At 30.9% G+C, this 23,387-nt stretch overlaps 1 long non-coding RNA gene and 1 pseudogene across 1 annotated transcript; one reads left to right on the top strand and one right to left on the bottom strand.

Annotated features, from left to right (window-relative positions):
• Positions 1-1,756: 1,756 nt before the first annotated feature.
• Positions 1,757-20,642, bottom strand: LOC142318070 (uncharacterized). Its single transcript, XR_012754806.1, has 3 exons — positions 20,562-20,642; positions 6,375-6,464; positions 1,757-1,892 (listed from the first exon to the last, which is right to left on the bottom strand). It is a non-coding gene; the product is annotated as an uncharacterized LOC142318070 (long non-coding RNA).
• LOC142318615 (U6 spliceosomal RNA) lies at positions 14,498-14,568 on the top strand (annotated as a pseudogene).
• Positions 20,643-23,387: the final 2,745 nt, after the last annotated feature.

Raw genomic sequence — 23,387 nt, 5'->3', positions numbered from 1 at the left:
TAACCAACACAGTAAAGAGTATCTTGAGAGAACGTCTGGTAACATGTAGGCTACAGAGAGAAAATATAGACTGGTACAGTGGTAACAGAAAATATGTAACCAGAAAACTGCATTATTAAAGCAGTTACTGATTATTAAAAGAGAATAATATTTGCATGATGCATGAATTAGAATAGACTGAAAATTATCTTTAGAAAGTAAATATTCCAACCAAAAGTGGAATTAGACAATGATTTGTAAGAGTTCTGTAGAATTTTTATTTGTAGGTTTTCGCAGGCTAAACAAACAGTGATAAATATATTATTGATTTATTTATATTTAGATCAATTATATATATATATATAAAATTTATATTAATATTAATTTTTTTTTTTTGCTTGATGATATCGCCACATAAGCTTGAAGCTTGTGCATGGGATATGGAAATGTAGCATATAAAAATGGCATCCCTGACCGGGATTAGAATCCAGGACCTTCGGATGAAAGGCTGAGATGCTACCACTCACGCCACGGAGGTCAGCATCAGTGGTATTTATATTAATATATAAATTTTAAGTGCTGATAAATTGATTGGTTTTTCTGCAGCTCCTAGCAATTTTTACTTGGGACTTGTGCGTGAAATCGTTATAAAATAAACTGAATCAGAACAGTATGGTTCTTATTTAAAAGTAGGAAAGTGAATATTGAATTTAAAAATAAACAACAAATATAAGATTGGATTGGCTCTTTCATACAGTGATCTTGTAATTAAATTGACCCAGTGTTATGAAAATTACCAGTCTACAGTACTGATTACTGTAATCTTTGAATAATATATAATACACATATTTATAAAATTATAGTTGACTACAGTACTTGTTTGTCGGGAACTTTTGTATATAAATTGCTGCAGTAGATTTTTACAAAAATTAAATGTAATACGTCTACCTGTTCCATGTTTGTAGCAGAATAAGGGGAATTATTTGAAATGTTAAAAAATAATCCACCAGTAAATGGAACAAACAGAATTTTTTTCTCTTTATTATCCCTAAATTTAGATTTGTGTTAAATTACATGCACAAAATGGAAAATATTCTCAATTGCAGAGTACAGTAGTATAACAAATTTTATAAGATTTTACTCTAAAATATAAAATAACAGTTAAAAATTATGAACAAACAAAATGATACAGCATTTAATATTTAATGCATGGAGAAAACAACATTTGGAACTTGTGCTTTAGTTATATTTTTATTAATATAAATTTCATTTCTGTAAAAATAAACCTAAAATAATGGAATGACAGATAATTTAAGGATTTTATGCTCCAGCAGAGAAAATTCAATTATGGTTTTATATGATTTTCTTGAAGAAATTGTTTCAGTATTTGAGTGAATCATTGAAAATCAATGTCAAGTGTCTATATTAGAAAGTAAAAAAGATGGCTCTCTGCATAAAATGTAAATTACAGAAAAGATTTTCAAAACACTCATATGAAGAGGACAACAGGTCATAATGATACCCCACCTTACTCCACCGGTAAGGAACCTGCCACTTAAAGCCAAACAGTATGTTTCTCAATCAGTAATTGCCATTGCTGACTGTATGAATTGCACATTTATATCTTAGAATCAGTGTTGTTTAGAGGGAAGTAGTGTCCATAAATCTCCTTTGTATATAAGTTCTTTGAAAATGTTATTGTAGTTGATTCTATAAAAGTCAAGGATCTCTTGCAGAATATAGTAAAATAAAAACAATAAATTTTTTGATATAATATACCTGTGTTAAACTGAGGGGAAGCATTTACACTCAAAGCTGAAGAAGTCACAGTTATAATAAATGCTGTAGCAACAATCATCACGATCTGGAAGAATATCTAATGAGATGTTCTTTTATTCAAGTAATTAATTATTCTGGAACAAAAATAAAATAAATGTAATCCAAAATATCAATTATTACTCCCTGTATATCACTATCATTAGAATATAGTGTGAATATATATCGGGTAGATAGAATAAATAAAAAATTCTGAAATTCTACCATGAAGTAATATTAACTTTATCAAAAACTTCTAAAACCGACTGGAGGAATATAACTGCAAATCTTTTCAGTTAACAGGCAGCACTTCTAAAACTTCATAAAAATTGCAAATATGCCAGTTCAATCAAACATCATGAGGACTTTTAACATTTCTTTCCCTAGTTTAGTATAAATTAATTTTTTGTTCTACTCTTCAGATAATTTTTTTTATTAAGATTTTATGTAATTCAGTGCAATGGGAACATTTTGACAATAGTCATTTCCTTCTGGTGAATTTATGCAGTGACAATGAACAATAATTCTAATCTTTTTGATAAAATAATACGTAAATTATTCCTTCTCAGTGAATTTATTCGTATAAGAATGTGCCTTAATTATATAGAATTGTAAAAGTAGTATATTTACACTAAGTAATTCGTCATATAAATAATAAAATATTAAAATAAAAAATGTTAAATAAAAAATTGATTTTAAAAAGTGGCGTCAGTGAAAAAAAAATTAACGAATAAAAATTAAAAAATGTAAAAAAACTGATGTTAGTCAAATAAAAAAGGTATAAATGAAAATAACCATTAAATAAGAACATTAGCAGCTCAAGTTGGCAATTGAAATTCTGAACTTAGGAAGACATGTATTTTTATAAATTCTTGTTAAAAGGTATTTGGTTAACTGGCATTTCTCCCACCACCACCCCATTCGGTCGCCCTAGAGCATAGACCAAATGTTCCGTGCCAAGAACGGCTACTGTGCCTCAGAACGGTTTAGCGACCCAAATCCTAAAAGCTCCTAGTGAGCTACCTAACGTGCGTGAGCGAATCAAGCAGGGCGCCATACAGCACCCACTGAAGTGTCCCAATCGCTCAATTGTCAAACATAAAACTAGATCGGGGAGGCGCACCCCTTGTACAACTTATTACTAAACGTCGATTAATTAAAAAGACAGCAATTTTGGCTGCCACGCCTCGGTCGCTGTATGCCAGCTAGTACCTGTCCACCATTTACCAGCGCTTGGAGCTGATTTGGCTGATGGCCAGCCCTATTACCAAGGTTGGTTTCCAGCAGCAAAGCTTTAGGAATCCAAATGCAATTACATTTAAGAATCCCTTAAATTTACCGATGACGGTTGAACATAGCAACCTCATCGAGGAACTCCCACACGGTCCGACAGTGCGGCTCTCGCCACACTGCCTCGCCGCTTGTGAGCGGCCAGGTTTCCCCCTGACCTCTAAGTCCCAGGGTGGCACGGTCTCTGGCCCCCCCAAGGGCCGGGCAGTCGTACATCATATGTACATTAGACTGGACCTCCCCGCAGACACACAACTCATCAGCCACCAGGCGAAACCGAAACAGATATTGGTTTAGATTAGAGGCTTTGTAGCCTTTTCCGCAGACGGGAGATGGGCAACTGGACGAAATTTAGCTCCGGTGCATTGTGATCACCGTTCCGATCCGGTTCTGGCCCGGCTCGAAACCGCATCCCAAATGCCTCGGCCTCCCGACCTCTTCGCAACTTCCACATGACTGCCCGAATTTTCACCACTAAATCGATTGGGAGAGCCTTTCCCAATACAGTAGTAGCCTCGTAGGAGGTTGTTTTAAATACACCAGTGCATACTATCATGGCTCTGCGCGGGGCACTCCTTAAATTTTGAAGTAGTGCTCTATTCCTTTCCAACCTATGCGCCCAAACCGGCGCCGCGTATGCGATCATACTTTCGAAGACGCCTCGGTACACCAAGTACATTTGGCGGCCCGACAGCCCGTAGTCTTTCCGAGCAATCCTTCTAAGCTTGTGCATCACAGAGACAGCGTCCGCCGCAACTTGCGTAATATGGTTACTAAACAGCAACTTATCATCAAACAAAACACCTAGGTACTTATGAACCCTTACTCGGCTGATTACACAGCCTTTATATTTAATGTGGGGGTTTCGACTGCATGATAATTTGTCTGCGCCCTTTAGAAGCATAAACTTCGTTTTGGGCACAGAAATTTTTAAATTTTGAATGTCCATCCAGCCTTCGGCGGTTGACAAGGCCGCCTGCGCTCTGCTTTCCAGCTGTGGTCGTGAATCTCCACGAACTAAAAGGAGACAGTCATCGGCGAAAGCCTGGGCCGTGACTCCTTCTGGGAAAGTCAATCCCAGAAATCCGTCAAACACCAGGTTCCACAGCAGGGGACCGAGAACGGAACCCTGCGGGCTTCCCCTGGTGACGGATTTTTCCACAACTAGGTGCGAATCTTTAAACAGAGCTGTTCGGTTAGACAAATAGTCTCTTACCACGGCCTGTGTGGCTTCGGGAACATTGCGGCGTTCCAAAGCATAGAGGACAGAACTCCAACACAAGGAAGGAAATGCTGCCTCTATATCAATAAAAATAGCCAAAACATATTTGCAGTCGGCGCTTTCCACCTCGGCAAGAGCATTTAAGATGCAATCCTCGGTGCCAACCCCTTTCATGAAGCCTTTCATGTTAAAAGGTATGTTCATCATTTCAGTGTGAGAAAATGTTGTATATTACAATTATAACAAATAATGCTGCATTTTTTCTATTAATAGAAAAAATGCAGCATTCTTTGTTATAAATCTTAATTTTAGAATTCATTTGCACCTTATCTTACACTTCTAACAAAAACTTAATCCTAAAAGAAGAATAGATACAATGCAGTGTTGATTAGGGCTTACTCTTCTCATGATAACTGACATTTAAAGCTTAGATTAGAGCTGTTAGATTTCCTTTGAAGGAAAAATTTTTATGAGGATTGTCATAGTAAATTAGTAAAGTCAACTCCCACTGTATTTGTATTTTGCAGTGTGTTTGAGATATCCACAAAAATATTTTAAATCTAACGTGGAAACTTACTCATGCTGGACTAAAAAAATGAAAAATTGACTGGTAAATATAACTAAACCAGTAAAACATCATTAATTACTCTGATATAAAATCATATTATAACATTGATAACTGGAACATTATTAAGTGTAACAATTTAAGTTTTAATTTAATATTTTTAAAAAGAGATACCTTTATTTAAAGAGATTTATCTTTTACGTTTATATCAAATCTACAGAAACATAGTAAACCTTAACTTTGGCTATGTGGTTTTAAGTATCAGTTAAAAAAAATTGAAATAAGATTCAAGGCTATAAGTGTAATTTATTTTTGTATGTATAGTATAGGAATATTTATTTTAATTTGTATGTAATTTTTGTTGATTAATTTATGTTATGACTGTATTTATGTATTTATTTGGTTATCTTACAAGTAAATAAAAGGAAAATGTATATAAACGAATAGTAATCAGATCTAGCACACTTTTCAATCACTTTATAGTCATATGTCACCTAGTATGAAAAAAATCAGGAAATGTTACTTTGGTAAGATAAAAGTAGTCTAGCAACAAAACTGATACTGCTTAAATTGTTTTAAAATAAGTAAAAAATATAAAAAACATTTCCTTACAATTGTAATTCAATTTGTCTATATTTTAGTATTTTTCTGTGTAATTCTATTGTAGTTTTTTTAAGTTTTTGTGTGAAACCTTTGGTATTAGAGGAAAGCTTCCATGATCATGGCTTCCACGAATCGATTAATTTGATAGTTGAGGGTTTTAAGTTATGGCAGGTGGTCATGGTTGGAAAAGGCCACATGAAGGCGATAGTAAGTTGTGTAAATACACTGATGGAAATGTCTGGTGAGGCATTTGCATCAGCGGCATCCTAACAGAGGCCAAACTGATGACTGTGATCTGTTATGAGGTTTAGAGGATCTAAAATATGACCTCCGGTAAAGCCCATTTGGGCTAGGAAGGGATGGGGGTATGTGGTGGCACATTTGGTATGGAGTCAGGATGTAGTTTTATTGATCACTTATTGAGACAGAAAAATCGTTGAATACTTGTTCATAGAAAAATTTTAATCTGACTAACATTCTTATTAAGATTCATTTTAAGATTTAATTCGTATTGCAATACTTACTGTACAATTATTTTTTTTACTTTTACTGGTTTCTGAGTTTTTGCTACAAGTGTTTTTTGTGTAATTTATGTATTATGTGTAAATTTTTTTTTTATTATTTCATTTTATGTTACAATATTCAGTAATGAACTAGTTTAATTACAACTGATGATAGGAACATTTTTTCCAATTATATCATTAAACAAAATTAAACTAACAGCAATTCATGATATTCACAATTTTTTTAATCTAGCCTATTAAACCAAATAATTTTGATAAAACTATTTTGCTAATGATAATCTGGACAATGAAATTCTCCATAAATCTTATTTTAATTGTTCTATGTATGAATATCTAATCTATCTGTTAAATGTAATGTATCAGCATTTATACTTACATTATGAAGCAGTCTATGTGGGGCTTTCTGTGTGGTAACAGAATGGATGAAGAAGACACATGCCTCTATGTACTATAACATTTTTTAGCTCTGAAAGAAAAAAAAAAGGTAGAACTAAGAGAAATTAATGTATTTTAAATAATACACCTATAATATATAAAAAAATTATAAATAGTATAATGATAAATAAAAAATAAACATTATTTAATTATAAATAATAGTTGTCTGGCCAAATTTCATTAGTGCATGTGAGATGTCATCTTTCATTTTAAGACATTCTCATTAACAGCTGAAAAAATATGTTTTTTAATGATTATACTGCTTCAAAACATTCCATAAGCTCAGACACAGTTTTTTCTTTTCCATTTCATTTACATTCCTGAGACGGTATCATAAAAAGAATTTGAACAAACTAGGTCATTCAAATTTAATAGCATTTAAACTGGGATCCTGGCACTGACTTGCTTAATCCTATAATCCTCAGACTGATAACAATATTTTTTGTTAAGTACTGAAATCATCTTTACAGTGAGATTATATTTTAATGATATGTTTTATGCATTTAAATATTTCACATCACGTTAAACTATACTATTTCTATGTTTGTGTAACTTGTTTTGTTATTATTTATTCTCTTTGAAACCAGTAAGCTTTCTTTCTTTTTACTTGTTATCATCTGATTACAACTGCCACAGTTTTTTTTTTTTTTTGTATTATAAGAAATGGATATTTTTGTGTTTGAAAAACACCTAATCTATTCCATTTTAGGTTCAACATGAAGCAAACAGTAAATCTGGATCATGATTACAATGATCAACAATCTTATGAGGAGTTTATAAAGAAAAATTTCCTACAAATTTGCTTTATATAAAAACTAAGCCAATCATTAAACTCAAATTCTTATAAGCTTGAAATGATGAACACATTGTTTACATTTTGTTCAAAAAGTAATAGATTTTTTTTGTTGAGATTCTATCATTGCCGATGATTTTTTAACAACAAATTATTAATATGGATATTAGACATATTACAAAAAATATGATGGTGTAAATCAGCAGAGATATAAAATATATAAACACATCTTTTATTTATTATTAATGAACAAAATATTCTACTTATCTCATAATATACCTGCATTTTTAACCTAATTTACAAATACAACTTATAATTCCGATTAATAAGTTACAATAAAATCATAGTACATGAACTGATGATGTTTGTGAACTGTCATTCATGTATTTAGGCAGATATATCTAATTCTAATTATTTATTAAACAATTTTTTTTAAGAGTTGTAGGGTTTTGTTTTTTAAGTGCAAATTAACTGTGTATTGAGATAGTTTTCTAAGAATAAATATTCTTATTAATCAGGTAGTGTATTAAGTGAATCATTTGTTGCCAGCCAGCACAGGATCACAGTTTAAATCCAATTAAAATTATAATACATATAATATAGTTTAGTTCAAGCAAACGTTTTCTTTTCTAAAATCTTAATTGCTTACATGTAAATACGATAATAAGAATATTTTTATGGATAATACAATGCTTTTGTAAAACTTTTGAAAAATTTTTTTTTCATTTTTATGTGTCATACAAACAAATCTTTTTCATTATGAACTGCAGAATTGGAAGGATGATTATTGTGTTAACTAAGTTTTCCAAAACTAAGTACTGGATGGTAATATTTAGCTTTCTGTGATTTTTGTACAAGAGGTTTAATTTTAAGATGCAGCATGATGTATGATTTGTTTCCATGACAAAGGTATATTTGAATGTTATTATATTACACATTTCTGGTATTAAATGTAGGTTTTTCTTTGTATTATTGGTTAAATTAAACGTTGTTTATTGATACTACGATTTTTATCTATTTCATATCGTTTTAATGCAGATTACATAAGTATATTACATTTGTACACAGGCGACCTATATCAAACGTTTACAAAATCAGACTCGTGAACCGATCATTTATGAGACTGACTCATCATCTGTATGTAGTATTTATTGATGATCGATTTCTAATGAAATATGCAGTGGAAAACGAACGGCTGCATCTATCGGTGTTCCTCCTCAGACGGGTGTCGCATTTAACATATACAAAACTACGACCCGCTACAAACCATCTCCGCTAGCTGTCCTCAACCGGTAGCAAATTTCACTGATTTTATTTACGCAGTTTGTAGTACTGACCGCGTTCCGTTGATGCTAGTATATAAAATCTACATTTATTATTCTATTAGAAATTTCGTGTACAGCTACATTCTAAATCTCAACTTTCACCGACTCATGTAAACACGAATATCAGATAAACCGATGGGTTAAAGTAGGGGCCTCCATTAGTATTTAGTAATTCTTGTTAATATTCATCGACGAAGATAAATGCAACCGATCAACCTTTTATACAAATCATAATTAGGAGAATCAGAATTTCATAATACTAAATGAAATTAAACAAATCGACCTCAATAAATAACATTGTTTGTTTGATTAAATGACAAAAACGGAATCCGATATTGTTTATTTTCACCAGTGCACTTTTAATAAAATAATGAACTGTTAATTTTTTAATAATTTTTAATTAGAGGATTATTAATTAATATTTATAATTTTTCTTGTAATATTCATAAATGTTACGTTTTAAATTAATAAGAATTTATAAATAAGATCTGAATAAGCAAACCAAACATTATCTATGACTCCTATCGTGTATTTATTTTTCAATGAGAAAATCTTGATGGAGGCTTCTTGTATGTTTCAGTGATAAGTTATTAATGCTTCTATAAGCAGTGAATGAAGTAGTATAAGCCTGTTTTCAGCACGTTTTAAGGGATTTTTCGTCATCAATAACCTTTATTTCTGTTTGTGTGTAGCCTCCGGAACCACCGTTTAGATAATACTTCAGAGGATGAATGAGGATGATATGTATGAGTGTAAATGAAGTGTAGTCTTGTACAGTCTCAGGTCGACCATTTCTGAGATGTGTAGTTAATTGAAACCCAACCACCAAAGAACACCGGTATCCACGATCTAGTATTCAAATCAGTATAAAAGTAACTGCCTTTACTAGCATTTGAACTTTAGAATTCTCGACTTCGAAGTCAGCTGATTTGCGGAGACGCGTTCACCACTAGACCAACCTGGTGGGTTCATCATCAATAACCTGATGGCCAATATTACATAATCCTTTTGAATGTTACATTACATATAAATATATGTATATATTAATTCAATGTTTGATTTTCCACTATTTTGTTTGTTCATCTTCTAAAAAGACAATCTAGAGATTCGAATTTTGGACTTAGAAGAATATTTTTTTTTTGTGGCTGGTACTTGTATCGAGATGTATACAACGTACCGTTTTAGCGAATTACAAATAAAATCTATTATTTAACTCTTTAATTTACATGTTTATTTCCAAAAACAACTCTCTATCGTAATTTCATGCTGAGAAGGAAACGATTATGATCAAACGGAAAATTAAGAACTAACCGTGAAATAAGTGTTGATTAATCTGATGTAAAGAGATGTTTTATTTTGATACATGCGTTTTTTTATATCAGTGCTCCGATCATTTAAAAGAGATGTTTCTTGAACAGAAAAACGTTTTGTTCTTAACTTTTTGCATTCTCTAAAAATACTGAAAATCTGTTACCTGTTAAGTTTGGTTAAAATCGGTTCACTGATAAGGAAGATAAGTAGCGAAAATCACTAAGTTTATTAAAATACCACCACAGAAAGAGTAGAATGGATAAATAAGAATTTGTAATGGGTAATGCGATAAAAGTATAGGTAATTCAAAACGTTTGTAGAGAATGTTCTCTCAACCAATAAAACTAATAAAAGCAACAACATAGAGCTGCATAAAAATATTATGTGATTAACCTATTTTATTATTATACATTAAATTAGATTCTACTTAATTTAGAGAACAATCTACAAATTTAATTAATTAAAGAAATTCATTAACTTACAAAAAATATTTGTTGGAAAAAAGAAGACAAAATAAGTAAAAAAAACACACACACACCTGACCTGGTTCTCTCAGTAATACGGATTAGTTAAATTTATTTTTCTTTTATATCATACTTCTATATAGAATGGCACGCAATAGCCATATAAAATTTTTCAAGGTGGAAGTCGTGAAAGGGACTTCCACATCAAACAATCTAGTAGCTAGCGTATTAAATTTTAATATGTTTCTTTCAGCTTCTCACCTAATAATAACTGATTGCTATACTCATTTTTTCTGAAAATAAGATCTTAAATGGTTAAACCTCAGCTTATTTTTGATTGTAACTCTGAAAGATCATTCAGTTGTTATTTTCTTATTCCATTTTTTCTTATATATATTATATATTATATTTCTTATATTTTTTCTTATATATATATATATATATATAAACACACACACACACACACACACACACACACACACACACACACACACACACACAGAGAGAGAGAGAGAGAGAGAGAGAGAGAGAGAGAGAGAGAGAGAGAGAGGGAGGAGAGAGAGAGATAGAGAGAGAGAGAGAGTATCATATAGTTCTTCCAGGATTTTCATAGCCTACTCGTGAAAATAATAAAAAAAAGTTCATGTAAAACCATATGTCCTAAAGTGCTTCGTTTACCAGTTACGGCTAGTGAAAGATTTCGCTCGGATTTCAGCTACCCCGATGAAATGAGGTCGTACTGAAATTTTTAGGACGTTAATTAAGGAACAGAAGTTAGAAAAATTAGAATTTTATTTAAAAACTGTACAGTAGATCAAAGTGCATTATACGTACCAGTTTATAATAAATGTTTAAAAATTAACTCGTCATTTTCACTCCGTGTTTACGCCACTTTGGTATAACATACACAGAACATTATTCTATTCCATTTTAAATTCAGTTCTTATTATAAGTACTGAATTTAATCAATATGTGGTCTAAATTAAATAGCTTATATTAAATCAATAACTAATTAAAGAAAGTATTATTGTAAATAGTTTCGGATACTAAACTTAAGGTATTAACAACTGTAAAAATAATAGGAACTAACCTTTTATCGATTATGTTAACATATTATTTTGAATTTCTCCAGACCTTTTTATTTTATGTTAATTTTTTATTGAATTCAAAAGTAATTAAAGGAAGAATATAAATAACATTTATTCAAAAGTAATCTTATATTCCTGTGGATTTTTTTGATAAGATGATAAGTAAAGTGTACATCCTATTAGAAACCGTGCGTGGAATTAAAAGTGCGAACGGTTAATTTTTTTTGTCAACACTGTTGCTGAATATCGGTAAAGGCCAATCGACCGGAAAGAAGGCGAAAGATTCTACTGACCCATAACACACCAGTATTGCATCGGTGGAAATGCAAGCTGTAGTGCACAGGGGTGGGAGGTGACATGTACAAGTACGAGTTTCATAACTGGGACAGCACGTGGCCTTCAAACGCACTTTCACTCTTCTTACATTCACTAATATTATTATTGTTATTATTATAATGAAACAAGCGGCTGGGGGCTGATAGCTAGCAGGGTGAAGCCGTAATAAGATTAGCCAAATAGATAATCGCGATAACGTTTAAAGATAGGAGAGCCAGCGATAACTGCATTGTAAATTGTACTCGGGAAATCAACACGTGTAGTTATGGAATTTGGAGAAGTATCAAGCATTTCTTTCTCTATGGATTACGAGTTTCCAGAACACAGTTAATGTATCATATAGGCATAATATATACTGTTTTTAACATATCTAAACGACATTGATTCGTATTTTCCGCCTATCGAACTGAATCTTAAGAATGTGGACTAGAAATGTAATATTTGTTCTCATATTAAGTTTACATTTAGTTTGTTATCGAATGAAAAAATTTTTTATATCATATTTTATCTTGAAAAACCAAAGTACCTATTTGACCCAGCAGAAAGTCACGTCTCCAGCTCAATGTATAAACGTGAATACTGAATCAGTTAGTCCACTACTGCCCTCTTAAATGACCACTCGCTTCTATGAAAAGATGAGATGCAAAAAATTTGTACTGAACTGACAAACACTTCTTAAAAAACAAATAAAAAAATAAAAAATCAGATTTAAAAATTTTTCTTCTTCAGTATAATAATGATCGAGAACTATAATTTTTATATTTTTTTAAATTGAATTTAATGTATTGGTTATTGGAAGTTAAACCATTTTTCACCCCCTACATTAAAAGGGGTTTTGTTAATCCTGTCCCTATCATTGTGTTTACTATAGGAATTCGCATCAATTGCGTTCCAAAATTAAAAAAAAAAATTACTATCAGTTGCGTTCTAGGGGTTTGAAAAATTACTCTCATCTGTTAAATTCAAAAGAATATTTCATCGAGTTGTACTTTTACTGTCATTCTCACTCTGAGTCCCTTAATACGCAGACGATCATCATAAAGTTATGTAGCGTGAAAAATTAAAAAGAAACAAAAGAAAAACAGCCTTTTTTGAAAATTAAAATTGTTGAATTACCAGAGCAATAACACAGTTTTCTAAGACTGTTACTTCCAGGTTTTTAGCTGTATACTGTTTTTTGAGCAGGTTCTGACGTTCTAATATATCATTTTTCTACTTTAAAAAATTTATTAATAAGTAAAAAAAGCAGACAGACAAAAATATAAAGCGATGGGATAGAACGGATCAAACGATTCCAGAAACAATTAACAAGACCCACCGAGTTGGTCTAGTGGTGAACGCGTCTTCCCAAATCAGCTGATTTGGAAGCCGAGAGTTCCAGCGTTCAAGTCCTAGTAAAGCCAGTTATTTTTACACGGATTTGAATACTATATCATGGATACCGGTGTTCTTTGGTGGTTGGGTTTCAATTAACCACACATCTCAGGAATAGTCGAACTGAGAATGTACAAGACTACACTTCATTTACACTCATACATATCATCCTCATTCATCCTCTGAAGTATTATCTAAACGGTAGTTACCGCAGGCTAAACAGGAAAAAGAGAGAGAGAAACAATTAACAAAACAAAACTGAGACGGCAATAAAGAGATCGTACGGAACTGGCGTTCGCCTGATTTTAATATGGAAAAGATAGTTCTCACCTAATTTTGTTATAACAGGGAATAACAATGTGCAATAAAAGTAACACTACAGAAAATGTAATAGTCGTATTTATCAAAACACCGCTTTTGAATGGTTTAGATTAATGAGGCCAGATGTGAATCCAAGGGAAGATTATAATCTTATGCGAAGATTGATGTGTAAATTCGTTCGTTCACAGGTTGATGAAGTAACATCTTAATCATTTGAATAACGCAGGAAAATCTGTCTGAGAATCTTGAAATAGTATATTAAAAAAATGGATTAATTAAAATTACGATTAACACGATTATCAATTATCACTATGTATTCTAATAACCAGTTACAGTATATTAAACAAATAAGTTTAGAAATAATAAAATAATAATATTCATATATTTTTCAGCTCAAAAACGATTATTTAAGAAAAGTAATGAGAAAATGCATAGATGGCAATTTAAAAAAAATAAAAAATTTAATTATTAATTTGTTATGCCAATAAATTACAATGTCAACCAAACTTTTGGCTGGCAAAAAATTAACTTCAGAAGCGAATTAATTACTAAATTCACTGAGGAATTTCAGGATACAGAACCAAAGATTAGATTACGGTAAACAGATAAATCAAAATATACAAATAAATCAATAAAATTTACAGTAATACAGGGATCTATCTATAACCAGCCTAAACGGTTTACTAATGAAGTCAAAAAATACGTTTCCACTACGATAAATACAGAGTATTCAAAAAGCGGTGCAACCTTATGGAAGAATGTTTCCTTATTTTGTTGTTTAACTGAGGAAAAATGGATTACACAATTCAGCAGAGAATATACATAGTCTCCCAATACATTAGACGTGCCAGTTATGCCCAGACCCGGAATACCTTCGCAGAAAAGTGTAGTGTGGATGCACCAATCAAGTCCTCCATTAAGCGCTGTACGACAAGTTCAAAGAGACGGCGAATGTGGTAGATGCAGTCAGAAGTGGTCGACCGAAAGTACTAACACCAGAAAGGTTGATCGACCTGTAAGCTTCATATTCTATTAATTCCAAGAACTCTTTTGTACTTGCTTCGGCAGTACATATACTAAAATTGGAACGATACAGAGAAAATTAGCATGGCTCCTGCGCAAGTTATCCAGCCAGTCTGTCTCTCAGTTGTTGGTGTCCGCACGGCATTGCGCAAGTGCTTAAAGATGCATCCGAACAGAATTCGTGTTACGCATGAGTTGTCACCTGCAGATATTGGAAGACGTGTAGCTTTCTGTCAGTGGTTCATGTCATCTGTAACGCCAGATGAGAAAGAACTCATCTGGCGATGGTTGGTTTTGGTCTGAAGAGGCATGGTTTTCACCTTGATGGATACGTGAATGCCAGAATTCACGCATTTGGTGAACGGAAAATCCACATCAGCTGCACGAGTCTCCTCTGCACGGACAAAAAATGGGTGTTTGGTGTGCAATTTCATGACATGAATCTTCATGTCATGTTTCATGGCACAATGAGCAGTGAGCGCTACATGCAGATGATGCAACAATTTGCAAACACTATACCTGTAGACCGGCTAGATTACACGAGGTTTGAGCAGGGCAGTGCTACGGGTTATACAGCCATCGACACTATGACTTTCTTGGATCAGTATTTTCATGGACAAGTGATTTCGAAGGGGTTGTGACCCCCTCGATCTCTTGATTTATCCTTCCTGACTTTTTCTTGTGGGAATACCTTAAGGATGCTACATACAGAACTCATCCTCACACCATTCGCGAATTGCAGACCGAAATTGAACGATGTATCGCCACAATTCCTCAACAAACGTTACAACATGTGTTTAAGAGCGTGCAACGTCATATTCAATTATGTGTGTGAATCGCATAATGGAGGCCACTGTCAACAATTCTAATTTTCTCATTTTCCCATAAGATTGCGTCACTTTTTAGATTTTACCTAGAAAATTGTTTATCTTTTTGTTAAGGTTTCTAAGATATAAGATACGTAACGAAATCAAAAAAAAAATTAAATAAGCTAAGATAATAAAATTCTATAAAACCCACACGTATAAATACTCGTAAGTATAGGTTTGGAAAACAAGGTCTAGAAATTCTCGTACTGATGAGGTAAAATGATCTTGCCAACAGAATATCTTGTAGAATTATCTTATTTAAAGAAATTACTGCTTAAGAACAGAAAAAATACTTTAAAATCTTAAGACTTTGCTAGAGGAATATTTAAAAAAAATATTATATGTACATGTAATACTAACAATACTAATTTAATGCATTTCATTATTCTTTTCTGCTTTTTTCACCTCGACATACTCGCTGCCTCCTACATCTTAACTATCTGGTTTATGCATTGTATCTTAGTTGTCTTCTAAATTACTGCGTAAAATTAACCGACTCTGAATTAGTTAAAACTATTATTTGAGCTGCCGACCAGTTTTTCTTCTATGAAGGCTTTCAGAATCGATCTACCTAATTTCAACAATCCTATTGTCCCCGATTTGCTACCGTAAAGCGATAAACTCGCGAAAATATTTTTAAATCTCTTATTTTGTTCTTAGATATATATTTGATACTGTAAAACATTTTTCTGCATAAAAATGTTAATCGTTTGTGCTGATTTCCTTTCGATGTCTTCCCGACGTTATCCATCCTTTGTCATTTTAATGCCATCCAAAAAAATTCTTCGACTACGTTATGTTCTCCTACTACCATATTTCATTTACTTTATTTTATTCTTCTTTATTTTTTTAATTAGAAATTAATTGTAGCAACGAATCTCACCTTTCACTTAACGTAATACATTTTTATTTTGTGCTAAAAAGTAGATGTAATTGGTAAATCTACGTCGTTACTTTCTTTGCAAAGGTTTTTACTTCGCTTTCAAATTCTTTCAGTTTCTCTATTTCTTCCTTTGTATATAAATTGATAAGCAACAGAGCTTTGTTTCAATTCTTTCTGCGTTGAAGAGGACCTTTTATAGTATTTTACATTAATTTTATCAAGCGGGTTTTAACATCAATTATAACTTCTTTCTCAACTAATCCATCCGAATTCCTTAAAGTTTGAAATAGATTTACAAATACTATTGAGGTGGCTATATTTTTGTTTGCCTATCTTCCAAAAAATAATTTGACATTAAAATAATCTTTTTCCAGAAATTTCCTGATTAGAATACCGGAATTTCTTCAATCCTCAATTTTATCGAGTAGTCCAGCATCGTTGGAGTGTCACCGCTGTTATGAATAACGTGGATATTCCAGTGCAAATAGAGTTCAAATTAATTAAATATTTAGCAGAAATTGAAACTAAACAATGGTTTGCCTTAAATATATTTGCTTTTAATTGTTATTTATTTCGTAATGCTCTAAATTATTTAATTATTTCATGTTTTTTCATTTTTTTTTTAACTGACTTTACATAAGAAGGAAGTTCTCAGTTCGACCCGTATGTACTTTATTTCATGTACACCTTCAAATGCACCGATTTCGATGATTATTTTCTTACTTTGTAAAAGAAACTACTATTGCGGTCTTGGGTCTTGAAGTTGTTTTATAAAACTACCCCGGGAAACCTTTTTAAACTGAAAAATTATATGGTTACGTACATAATATATTTTATTTGTTTTTCGTCATAGTTATGTAGTACTGGATTGTAATATAATTATTAATAACCTGATATTAAAACATTCTATTACGTTAAAAATAAACTGATATTAAAAATATTTACACGAGAAACTTCAGCAGAATAACTGGTAGGAAAGCTTAAGCTACAAAAGTAAAATACATATTTTTGTATTTCAAAAAAAGTTCACTATAAGTCTATTTACTTGGTTTCAATGCATTGTATTTTACTTTTACCGTGAACAGTTTCTCATTTTTTGTATTTCTCGAGTATTGTCTCTTCCATAAAGGTTTATTTCTTTAAAAAAAATATAAAATCTAATATTTTTAATAAAATCTAAAAAAATTTAAATAAAATGAACTTTTAAAAAAATTATTAAAGTTGAGCTTAACATTGAAAGTAATATTTGTATTTAAAAATTGTACTCTTTATATATTAAAATTTTTTCTTAAATTATAAGTATTTTAAGCTTAAAACTATCATTTGATGCAGATTTATCTTTTAATTATTGCGAAGTGTAAATGAGTACAATTGCCCATAGAATTTTTGTAAGAACAATTTTTTCTGAAAGTTGCTTATAAATCTTATCTGATATTTTAAAAATAATTTATGAATCGCACCACTTAATTTTATGTATTAACATCGGTAGTGAAATAAATGTATTGAAATTAAAAAAAAAAAATTAACTAAAAAATGGTGAACACATACTATACCTATAGTACACGAGTACAATATTAACATATTAACATATAAACTCATGAAAGTGGTTATAAAGTAAACATTCCTCTATTACTGATTTCTAAGAACAATTCCCATCCTTCCTTTCATCCGACATTTTTAGGTTCGATTCCGGATTGCGATTGATATTTTTAACACATTATACATTTTAACATATATTCTCTACGCACAAGATTGAGTCTAAATGAATTTAATTAATAATTAACAAATTTACTTTTTGGTTGTCGAGTTTCAATTGAATGAAGTGGCTGTATAATTAATATGATGAGACTGATTATCACACGAATGTGGTTTAAACCGATCATTTGGTTGATAAAAATATTTATGAACAATTTGTCGAGAATATGAAAAAAATTAAACGAAATATTAAATTCATTGCCAATATAAATATAATATATATAAACAAAATCGCACATTGAAATTTCATATTTACGACAAGGTTTAACTTTTTTATCCCATCAGGATAAATTGAAACAATTTCTTCAAGAAAATTGCAGAAAAAATGAAAATGCAGCAGTTATCCTGAACTCTATAATGAAACTTAACAATTTTAATCAATGCAAAAGGTTTATTATTTTTAAAACAATGAAAACTGTGCTGACAAACTGAAGGAAACTAATATTTCAGAAAACGATTTTGAATTCTGAAGGAAAAAATTGATTTACTGTCTTAAAAAACATTTTAGATTAGATGTATTAACTTATCCGTTGATAGATATGCTTAAATTTAATAGATAAGCTTAATTAGAATTATGATAGATTTATCAGGAAGAATGTTTGCGAGTGTTGTATGTCACGTTTCATTCTTTATTAGACACAATAAAATTAATACTGCCTGTCTATCTAGTTAGGTATAGTAGCTAATGAATTTTCATTTCCAGGAAATTTGTTTCAGTGTCTTTATTTTCAAAAGCATGCAGCACTATTTTATTTCATCCTTTTTTAAAGTAAAGTTTACATTATGAATATGTTTAATTTTCTTTCTGCTTCGTAACGCTTTTTGCTTCGTTATTGTTACAACAAAAAAAATTACGGTAAAAATTAAAATTATATAACGTAAACTAAGTTTTACTTAAAATTTTAATCACTCGAATTTAAACGGACAGTTAGGACTACACAGGATAATATATTATGAAAGCTGATAAGAGGTATTTCGTACTAGAAATTAAAAGTTCTCATTCGGGAGATAAATAACTAATTTTAAAAAATAGGCAAAAATGTTGACTCTTCAAACCTGGATCATCTGAATTGGGGGCTACCAAAAACTCGTTTCTCCCTAATTTTTCGCACTTTCATGACATAAATACGTGATAAAAAGGAAGATTTATTATTATTATTATTATTTCATTAATAATTTTTACAAGTTTTCTCTTTAAATGTATTATAAATTCAGTGGAAATTTTCGTTGAAAGACAGATTAGAACAAAATAATCAGCGATTTAGTAAAAGTTGAGAATCAATCAACCCGAAAAAAATATATTTTACAAAGGTCCAGTAAATTCAAAATCTTCAGTTATTTTAGAGTTATGTGTAAACAAAAGTAAAAGCGGATAAAAAATTTACTGGTTGAATTGAAAATTACCTTTACATAAGGTCAATTACTAAAACGAAATTAGTTTCTTTTTGTCGGTTGACGTTTTTATTAGATAAACTTATAAAAAAATAATAACATTATTCAACACGTATTATCTTTTTACCTTTAAGAATCTTATACTACCTCAGAAGGTAAAGTTTTTCTGGAGAAAAAAATCTTTGTTCTTTCAATACCAAAATTTTATTTTTATGAACAAAATGTGAGGAACTTAATTTTAATGAATGAATTAATTTCAAATTTCAATTTTTTGTATTATATTTTTTTTCTGTTTAGCCTCCGGAAATACCGTAAGGTATTACTTCAGAGGATGATATGTATGGATGTAAATAAAGTGTAGTCTTGTACAGTCTCAGGTCGACCATTCCTGAGATATGTGGTTAATTGAAACCCAGCCACCAAAATACACCGGTATCCACGATCTAGTATTCAAATCTGTATAAAAGTTTCAAATCCACCTTTAAATTTCAAATAATACTTAGCATTCTTCGTATTATTTCCAGATACTCTCTAGAATTAAATCTGACAACCGGATCCTGGTGACTTAACGGTACTAGTACTACTTTAAATTAGTGTTAATAAAACGAAGAAGCACTCCGATCTATAAAAAAAAGAATATTTTCTAAACTATTTCATTGAGTGAATTTTACAGCACTGTAATGAATAACATATATCTATTATTTCTTTCAGCCATGAAAATAAACTAAAATATTAAGATTAATTTCCTATCCATTCATTTATTTATCGATCGTATTAAAAAATATTTAAAATCTAACCCCCTATTTATTTAATTATGTCATATTTATAGTAGCATGGACATTGATCCGTTTATAGAATTAACAGAAGTTCACAAGAAGTGAAATAATTTTTTTTGAATAGTAGAAAATTAATGTACTGAATTTTATAATTGCAGTTGCAAGCCGAATTTTTTATAAATAATCTTTTAATGTAATAATATTTTTTAACGATACCTTTTGTAATTTGAAAGATGCACTGTTCACTTACGATTAGAAATACGAATCTTAGAAATAATGCTGATTAATTCTTCTTGTTTCAAGTTCAGTGTCAGTTATGTAAATATTTAACAAAAGGTTTTAAAAAATATAATAATAAATTGTACCAAATTAATTACTAATCATTCAAAACAAAAAACGTTCATTCATAACTACTAACCACGTGTTCCAGGAGCGGCGGCAGCAGCGGCAGCGGCAGCGTCGCAGCTTTTATCACAATAACTGGACCAATGATCGCACATAACACAACCGCACGTGCCTTGCCCGACCGGTACTGAAAGTAAAACCTTTTTATACTGGGCTCCACACTGTTTGGCCTACATAAACAATACCCCACCTGTAGCTTCCCGCGCATTTCCCCTCCTGCTAGTTATTACGACACTACTCATCACGTAATTGCCCCTGAATCTTTCATCAGCGTGGTGACGCCAACACGGTATATGGGGGTTGATCATCAGGAGTCCTCCTAACCATGAGATTTGGCCTTGCCCTAATTTTTTGTAAGGTAACGAGGACTAAAAAATTATTTGCGCTAAAATAAGCTATTTTCATAAAATATTATACATTTCGTTCCATAAAATCTCCTTTATTAATAATGTACTGTACAATTATTAGTGTATAATATTACAAATACTACACGAAAAATATAATATAATAAATTATAATGCATATTATTTACAAAAGTAATAAAGTTAGTTAATTTTTTTCATTTAAATTAAATTTTCGTTACATTTCAGGTAATGTAATGTGTTTTTTTCAGTAATATTACTAATAATAATTATTAATTTTATTTTCACTTAATAATAATAATAATTATAATAATGAAAAAAAAATAATAATAACTTAATAACAATATTAACATATCTTGAATATTTCAACAAATAAATGGCCACTAATATTTTATTAGTTTATCCGAATTCTTTAGGGGAACGTAGAATTTGTTTGAGAGATCCATATACTTGTGTTCTTTTAAGTCCAGAATGGCCTTACCGGTTTTCATGAAATATATCTTAAATGATTTGTATGAATCCCGCAAGCGACATTGAGTTCATAGTAATTAAAAATTATGCACACCATTTACTTTAAAACTCGAAAAGTCAAAATGATATAAATACAAATATAATATAATAAATAAATATAAAAAAGGTAATTGCAAAATTTCAGCACTGTAAATACCTAGGGGAATTGATCTCTGATAACCTAAATAAAGAAAAAGCAAATAACACAAGAATCGAAAAGATGAATCTAGCCTTCCATCTAACTAAGAATACCTATAATAAGAAATCGTTATTTTGGAACAGTAAGAAGTTATATTACCAAACAGTGATCCTTCCAGAAGCTTTATACGCATCAGAAACACTTAATTGTAACAAAACAGGGTTAGTAGAAAGATTGGACAAGATAGGATGAAAAATTGCTAGAAAGATATATTTGAAAAATATATATCTATATGCTAGATTTGATTGAAAGATATATTTAGTTTTCCCTAAACTAAATGAGAACTTTGAAGCAAAAAATAAATCAAACGAAGAAATACATTCCAGAATAGAAAAGATTTCAAACATAATTAGGAAACGTCGCTTACAGTTTTATAGACATATTTTTATGGAGGTAGAAGAATTTTGTTATTTGGGAAGTAGAATTACTAAAGATGGACGAAGCAGGAGCGATATAAAATGCCGAATAGCACAAGCTAAACGAGCCTTCAGTAAGAAATATAATTTGTTTACATCAAAAATTAATTTAAATGTAAGGAAAAGATTTTTGAAAGTGTATGTTTGGAGTGTCGCTTTATATGGAAGTGAAACTTGGACAATCGGAGTATCTGAGAAGAAAAGATTAGAAGCTTTTGAAATGCGGTGCTATAGGAGAATGTTAAAAATCAGATGGGTGGATAAAGTGACAAATGAAGAGGTATTGCGGCAAATAGATGAAGAAAGAAGCATCTGGAAAAATATAGTTAAAAGAAGAGACAGACTTATAGGCCACATACTAAGGCATCCTGGAATAGTCGCTTTAATATTAGAAGGACAGGTAGAAGGGAAAAATTGTGTAGGCAGGCCACGTTTGGAATATGTAAAACAAATTGTTAGGTATGTAGGATGTAGAGGGTATACTGAAATGAAACGACTAGCACTAGATAGGGAATCTTGGAGAGCTGCATCAAACCAGTCAAATGACTGAAGAAAAAAAAAATTGACTGGAATATTTTAAAAATAAGAATTTTCATAAGATATTAAACTCGTCATCCTCATTCTGTAGGTTGAAGGAGAAAAAAGAAAAATAGGTAAATGATTTGCACCAAAGTAAGAATAACTTTCATGCAAAACTAAGTCTGTTCGCATCAAATAGAAATATAAAAATAATAATTCTTAAAAATAATTATACGTAGTGTAGCGCCTTATGACAGTGAAACACGGACAATAGAAAAAAGAAAAATTAAAAGAATAGAGGACTTTGAAATGTGATGTACAGGAGGATGCTGAAAATTATGCTGGGAGATAAAATTCGAATGAAGAATGTTAAGTAAAGGAGAGAATTTAATGATAGAGTCTTGTAAGTAACGGGTAGGTGGGTGATATTTTAAGGCATCCAAGTTTAGTTTATTTGGTGATGGAAAAACATGTAGTAGATAAATCTTTAGGAAAGCAAATTTTAATATATAAAACGAATAACTGAGGATGTAAGATAAAGAAGTGTGTTGAAGTTAAACGATTAGTGCAGAACAGAAAGGAATAGGGAACATCATTAAACTAAACAACTGGGTTTTTTAAAAAGATTCAAAACTTAGAAAAAGTTTCGTTTTCTAAATCTCTTAAGCCAATTTACAATTTCGATATCCTTGGCTAAGAGAAACCAAGACAAACGAGGATTGAAACATTAAATCGTGAACTGTTTTTCTCTCACAAGGTAAGGGAAGGAACCGCGTTTAAATTAAAAAGAAAAAAGATTGTGTGAGAGTATAACATTATTTTCTTTAATTTTA

Source organism: Lycorma delicatula, chromosome 1 (assembly GCF_047948215.1).
Source record: "Lycorma delicatula isolate Av1 chromosome 1, ASM4794821v1, whole genome shotgun sequence".
Classification (NCBI taxonomy): Eukaryota; Metazoa; Arthropoda; class Insecta; order Hemiptera; family Fulgoridae; genus Lycorma; species Lycorma delicatula.
The sequence above is the reverse complement of the archived record's forward strand: the minus strand, read 5'-3'. Positions and strand labels throughout refer to the sequence as shown.